The following is a 7620-nucleotide window of genomic DNA, read 5'->3' as shown; positions in this document are numbered from 1 at the left end:
CCACGCTCTTTCACGCGCTTCTGAACAAAAAATAAATATAAATGTGTGGGACAAAATGGCGAGATGCCACCACCCTAAGCAAAGCGCACATGAAGGCACCCTACTGACACCTACTTGTATTCGAACGAGGCACGTGCAAAATCGAAGGCTACAGCGCCACACGGATGATGCAGCCAGCATAACCTGGTCGCGTCTTGCATAAGTCTTCCGGACGCGCTCGCGCCCCCTGCCCCAGCACCCTGTGAATTCTCTGCGTAATTCTCAACATGGCATCGTATCGCCGGAGTCGTCGGCAGGACGGTTGAACGAAGCGGACTATGCGATGGCGGCGGACGACGGGTGTGGGACCCCTGCTTCGGAACTGTCGTTCGCGGTATACCGGAAATTCTGTCTAGCTTCGAAAGAAAAATCCTTTACCGATCAAAACATTTAGGATGTATTCCGTACGACACGCCCGACCAACAAGCTGATTCGCACGAAGACGTCGCCGTATCGTGGCGGTCGTCTTCTGGCTGAAGACATCGCTCGTCTTACGAACACGAATAGGTAAGAGCTTGAAAAACGCGCAAACGTCAAGCATGAAGTGGTTGACTTGCGTCTTTTGTGCGACGTGCGAGGTTTTTGTCTGCTTCGCACAACCGCAAATTGTCGCTGATTAACAACCAAAAGCGAGTACTTTGTCCCGCGAGTCAAAATCGGGAAAAAGAACATGTACCTTCAAACTGTACAAAAAAAAAAGAAAAAAAAAACAAGTTAAGAGGAAAACTCTGGGAACACAGGAGTGTCCTGGAGTGTCCACAAAACCGCTTCTAAATCCCCTTCCCCCGCCCTCTTCTGCACCCGTTCAAACCGTCCTTGACGCATTGGGGTCAAGATGGTCAAGATTCCAGAATCAGAATCCTCTATTTCATAAATGACTCCACCCGGCAGAAAACTGGGCCGCTTGCTCGAAAGAGTTGAGACACAACTTGAGACAGTCTCAGCCGAGACCGAACGTGAGCCACTCTGGACTTGAGACTGAAACCGAGTCTCTGACTCAACTTCCTGGACACAGCTACTGTTCCAGACGTCTGGAAGCGGGCCCTGGTGACGCCTATCCACAAAGGGAAAGGCAAGCCTGTGAATGACGTTTCATCGTATCGGCCAGTTTCAGTCACTTCGATCCTGTGCAGAACTTTTGAGCGGATGCTAAATCGTACCCTTCTAGATTACCTGTCCGTCAGCAACACACTCTCCTCGTCGCAGCATGGATTTAGGCCAGGAAGAAGTTGCGAAACTGCCCTGGCAACCATCACGCACTACATAAGCGATGCGCTGGACGACCACACTTCCACGGACCTCATCCAACTAGACTATAGCAATGCGTTTGACACGCTGGACCATCACCTCCTTCTCCAGAAGCTCGCAGGGGTTGGTGTACACGGCTCCCTGCTACGTTGGATAGCTCGCTTCCTTATTGGTCGCTCTCACAAGGTGGTGTTCCACGGATCTTCGTCTGAGGACTTCACCATTTCCTCGGGTGTGGAACAAGGCTCTGTGCTGGGACCCACTCTTTTCTCAGTGTATGCTAATGACATGCCGAAGACAGAGAACACTCTGCTTATCCAATACGCCGACGACGCAACCATTTTGTCCCGTTTGAACCACCCTTCTTCTGGCTCCCGCCTTCAAGACCACATCTCCCTGATTGCAGACTGGTCTGCTGCCAACTATCTACGACTAAGCCTCACCAAAAGTGCTGCTGTGCGCTTCAGTAAGAAGAAGAGTGTGGACCCCCCTTGCTATTTTTCTGGCACTCCTGTGTCCGTCGCCACACACCTTCAAATTCTGGGGGTGACCCTTGCACCTACTTTGGATTATACCTTACATATTTCCAACATCGTGGCAAAGGCACGTCGAACCCTCGGGTTCGTTACAAGGGTGTCACGCTCCTGCGGTCCGGAGGCCTTTCGCATCCTCTACACCGCTCTGGTGCTCCCGCGCTTAGAATACTGCGCTTCCATCTGGAGCCCCCACCAAGCCCAGCTCTCTCAGCGTCTGGAGGGGGTCCAGCGTCGTGCAACACGAACTCTCCTGTCGCGGACGGACCGGACGCTGGTCGCCCCCCAGACCTATAAGGATCGACTGAGGCGCCTCAGCTGGCAGACATTAGACCATCGACGGGTCGTTGCGCGTGTGAGATTGTTGTGCCGCCTCCTAGACGGTTCACTGGAGAACACTTATCTCAACTCGGTCCTCCGAATTAGCAAGCGGTCCGGACAACCCGAGCAGCTAAGGGCTCGCACAGTTCGCCATAGCCGCATGTTTCTTCCAGCTGCGATCGAGACCTTCCTCGCAGCGCCCCTGGGCCCCTGGATGTGCGCTTCCCCATCCCAGAATACCGGGCGGGATCCGCGCTTCTGTGCCGGGGCTTTTCGCGAAGCGCGGAATTGATTGTGTGGGGGAGTTGCGTTCGGGCCGGGATTACGGGGTGCGCCTGGCCCTCGACCGTTGCCGCGATGGGGGGTCCTGTCGCGGGGGGTTGATTGGGATCGGGACCTGGCTCGCCCTCCCAAAGTGTTGGGCCTTTCTCGGTCTCTCCCCTCTGGCAGGGCCCCCCGTCGCGGCGGTGGGCGTCGCGCGCGCTTCGCGATTTCGGTTTGGACGCCCTCTGAGGAGACTCGGGCCGTGCTAGGCCTTGTAAACGCGACCGATTGCGTAGCCCCTCTCCCCTCCCCCCTTTTTATTTTATTGTTATTATTTTTTTTTTGCTTCGTTTTGTTATGTTCAACTTTGTTTTCGTTTCCTGGGGGTTGGGCCAACAGACGCACCAGCGTACGGGCTTCCGCCTTTCTGTTTCGCCTCGCAAGCCCCCAGGAAAACACCTGTTTGTGCAAATAAAGATTATTATTAATATTATTATTGTGTCTCAAGCCGTGATACAGCCCGGTAGCAAATTAGCTGGCGGCCGATTTAAGACCCAAACTGAGACCCGAACGGAGACCCAAACTGAGACAGTCTCAGAGGTTAGCCACTTACTTGCTCGAAACGAAACTTAGTCTGGACTTGAGACCAAAACCTAGTCTCTGACTCAATTCTAGTCTCAGATCGTGAGAGAGCCACGGAGAAGGCTCACTGGCGGTCTCAGAGTAAACAAAATGTCGGACGTGGCCGCAAGACACCGGCTCCAAACAACCTTTGCCGCATGAATGCACTCCGCGGCACCTACCGCAGCGCCGTGACCGGATTGTGTACTCGTCTCCTTGCGGGTACCTTCGATTTGCGACAGATGGCGATGCGGCGAGGGGAAAAAAATCGGAATCGGATTTGCGTGGAACTCTATGGGAGAGTGCGCAAAATAAACCGATAGCACGACAGTCCTCCATTGAAAATCCATGAGAAACCATCTCCGTCAGTTTAGCCGGTCGCCACCGGTCGCCCACCCGCAGTGAGAGTTCGCCATGCTTCACATAGATGGCGCCACAGAGAAAGAGAAAACCGAGGGGGACACAATCCGGTCGCTCATTTGGCTCTCTTTCCCCCACCTGTCTATCTTACACCCTGGGTCGGACCGTGTTTTCCAGGACCGATTTCGCCCCTTTGACGTTTCTGACGAGGTTTCGGTTTCGCCGCGATGGCAACATGCGCATCACCGGAGTCTTGGAGGTAAGAAAACAGTCTTATTTCTAACGTTCCTCTTCAACTATATGTTACATTTATTAAGCGGCCAGCTGCGAAGTAATTTTGGAGCAATCGAGACATTTGTTTTCGTCAGTTCTGTTTCGTCAGTTCGTCAGTTCAGCTCTTCTGATCAACATGCAGCGCCGTCATTGTGTCCTCAAAACGTTGTGTAGTGGTCCTTCCCCAAGCTCTCTCTATTTTTTATTGTCTTTGGTGTGGCGGTGTGGCACGGTCTTTTGTATCCAGGGGGGTAAAGGTGGGTGAGGAGGGGTGGCATATCCCGCGCGCCGACATCCTGGGTCCCGAGTGAAAGATCGCGAAAGAAAGCGACAGAACACGAGAGAAAGAAACCAATGTTGCCAGCTGAAGAACGACAGTCGTAATGGTAATCGCGAAGACTGAAAACTCTCAGCAATATAAACAGTGATAATTTAACGTTGCAAATTAAATTCTGAGTTATTCTAAGGTTTATAAGAAGCAGCATACTCATTACGCTGCACTACCTTCCCTTCTGTCGAAATCTCGAAAATCTGATAGTTGCCCGGTTTCGTATTTCCGGACGCGGCCACCCGCGCCCGGAAATACGAAACTAAATCAGATAACCGAAGCCGGTTATCTGGTTTAGTTTAGTGTTGACGGGAGGCCGTACATCTGCGTGTTATGCAAAAAGAAAGCTTCGAAAGGAACGCGAATATCTTTCCACCGGTAAGCTCATGCATTGTTGAATTTCATGTCACTGCTCTGATGATATATTTGTGAAATCGAAGGCAGTTGGTAACCATGTGGAACCCCGAGGGTCTGCCTGCATACTCCGCCGCTTCCGGCAGCCAGAATGCATGGGAAAATGGCGGACCTTTTCCTCTAGAGTTAGTATGTATGATCTCAACGAGGTTAAGAGGCTTAGAGTGATAAACCGGAAGTTCGGAAGTGGCACCCCCCCGGTTGCCGCCATGTTGTACGCAAATGTGACCACTCGTCACGTGACCTCCCAAGAGCCGTGACGTCACAGGTAGGATGGCAGCGCCCATAGCTGGCGCATGCGAGTTTGTTCGGTGCGCGGTAGCCGTGATGTGCAGCTGCTTACCGACGACTTCGGGCTTCTTCGTGCTGGCTGCCGCAGGGTATAATGTGAAAATATGAAGGAATGAGACTTTATACCGTTTTTACGCAAGATCGCTCTGGATCATCTGGATATTTACGCCTGTGAGACAGCATCAGCTCTGCATCGCCGTACCGGTGCTCGGATTCCGGGATGTGTTCGAGGATCGATAGAACGTTTGAGTGCTTTTAACATGAAATTTTCGCATTCTCTTAGTTTTGTTTGAACGTTAAAATATCTGAGAATCTACGCGAAATGTATACGTCGCGTTAGGGGCCTAGGGGAAGTTGTTTCAGCCCTCCGTCACCGAACAACCATAGCAACTTTTAGCAAGGAAGCTCCTGCGATTTTTACCTTCAGTGCTATCCACGATTCTACATTCCATCGCTTTTCTTCCTTTTTTGTGTGTGTGAGTGCGAAGTGCACTTATTTTCAGCTACGAGGATGACGTTTTATTGAGTGTATGGAAGAATTAATCGTTGCAGGGCACCTGCTTCAAAGCTATTCGACTTGCTGTAAGAACAACTGTTTTGGTGCATGCATAGATTAACTGCACACTTTTTCTCTTTCGTAGGATTTATTGCAGCAATACTCTTTTCCATCAAGAGTGCATTGTATTAGTCGGTCAATTATTTACTTGTTCTAATTACCTGGATAATGTGAGTCATATTTGTGTTCACCCTTCCCTAGAGAGCAGTCTTGTTGAAAAATGTTGACTACCATTCCTTTCAGTCTCTTCAATAGACTCTTTTCAAAAGTGTGGGCTGCCTATACTTCGTATCACCGTAACCTGGAAAAGGCCAACCGCCACAGCCCCCTCGAGCCAATCAGAGAGACGGAGCGAAGGTGTGTGACAAATCTGTGCAGACGAGCACTCTGATGACATGTTGTCATGTGCCTCTCTCCAACGTGTGTATTGACTCACCGAGACTGTAGCCTTTGCCATCTCCCAAATTCTGCTGAAACAAATTACAGTAGCTACTACTCTAATTACCCCAGGCTTTCATATATGAAAGCCTGGGGTAATTAGAGTAGTAGCTACTGTAATTTGTTTGGCGGACATAACATTTTTGTCGAACAAATGCCCAAAGTATACTTTGGGCATTTGTTCGACAAAAATGTTATGTCCGCCATCCCTGTGAATTCGGCTCAGCACCTATTGGACTCGAATGCTGCATTAGCGTTGGACGTGAACTAGGGCCTACATTCGTGTGCTTTACGCCGAAAAAAATTGTGACAGTTGTGTTTCTTGATGGGGTTCTGCAAAGGGTCTATTGTGTCATACATATAGGAAGTGACATGCTATATACCAATGCATCAACACATACTACATACTATTAAACTATATGCTTAGAGGTGTTTGTTTTTCCAATTAACAAGTTACAACAGTGTGCTTTAATGTTCTTATCATGTGTGTAGTTTTAAGTATCCTCTCTGCATTGCCAACGAATGACCCTGGAGGGAATAAATTACCCGAAGGAAAAATCCATCAATGTAACCCTGTTTGGCAGTCAATGTTTTCAAGTGGACCGCTGACTGTGCCTGACTGTACGTCAAGCATGTCTGATTGGCCAACAAGTTACTCTGACCGACAGTCAAACTCCAGTCAGACTCCGCTTGTCGGCTTTCTGATGGTTTCCTGGTGGCAGTCGGCCGCCGCGAAATGCCATTAGGATGTCTTGGTGGCGATTCTGACCGTACATCGATTGTCTCTGACTGTACGTCAAAAAGCTTTGACGTGCAGACAGACGCAGGGTCAAAGGACGTAAAGTTCGTTCGGATACCACTATTTCGTCAAATCTATGAATACGAAAAGTAATCTATGCACGGGAAAACGATTTCGGGACGTGAGCCCATAAAACCGCTGACGTTAGAGATATGACACGCAACCGACCGACAACCTTGATCAGAAGCCCGCCGAAGCGCCGAACACGACACTTCGCTTCGCCCAAAGAGGCTTCGCCGAGGTTTCATGAACGATTGCTCTCGACTCGTTTTGTTTGCCCGCTTGCTCCAACCTGTCGATCCTGCCCGGGCTCTACAATGTCTTATGTTTTAGTAGAATTTTTACTCGACAAGACCCAGCCTGTTGTGAGTACCGACGATGTAAGGGACTTTAGCGGTGTAGTTGAAGACGACAAGGTGTACCAGGTGTACTGGGCCAGTGACGCGCGAACAAAAGGATCGTTCTACGACGCGAAATTACTCTACACGGCAGGTGAGTAGAACTGAAGTATGGCGAGTGATGTACGAGTGCTTTGCATAACATGCTGACGGCTTAACTGCATTTGCAGCCGAAGTATCTCGTATACAACGAATAGTCAAATCGAGTTTCCGAAGCGGTGGCATAGCATAGGGGTTAAGGTGTCTGATTTGTACGCAAGTGGTCGCGGGTTCGATGCGCGGTGGTCCTGTTTATTTTTCTTTTTTTTTCGCGAACATTTTGTTTTATCGAGGCGTTTTGCGATATTTATGAGTGCGTATAGCTTTACTCTTATATAAATGCTGCCCTTGTTGATGAAATTCCCTTGACAGTGGCAGTCAGACGTCATCTGATGTACCATCAGATGACGTCTGATGGTCCATTACGTTCCACCAAGGCTGCTGACTGGCAGTCAGTGTCCCAAATTACGTATCTTGATGGAATTTTCATTAGGGTAATAAATGACATTTTCACATCACTGGAGTTGGTTTTCGGACGCACCACATGTTCAGGAAAGGTTGAACGAGTGCAACCCCATCCAAGAAGTCTGCCAGTCTGGTATGTCCCATTCATTCGTATTGAAGGGTCAGAGATGTGAGTGTTTTCGTAAGGTCCAGAGCGTGCAGTGAACACAATTCTCGGTGTATAGACTCAAGGC

This window comes from Ixodes scapularis, unplaced genomic scaffold (genome assembly GCF_016920785.2).
Source record: "Ixodes scapularis isolate PalLabHiFi unplaced genomic scaffold, ASM1692078v2 PGA_scaffold4__175_contigs__length_147842914, whole genome shotgun sequence".
In the NCBI taxonomy this organism is placed as follows: domain Eukaryota; kingdom Metazoa; phylum Arthropoda; class Arachnida; order Ixodida; family Ixodidae; genus Ixodes; species Ixodes scapularis.
The sequence above is the reverse complement of the archived record's forward strand: the minus strand, read 5'-3'. Positions refer to the sequence as shown.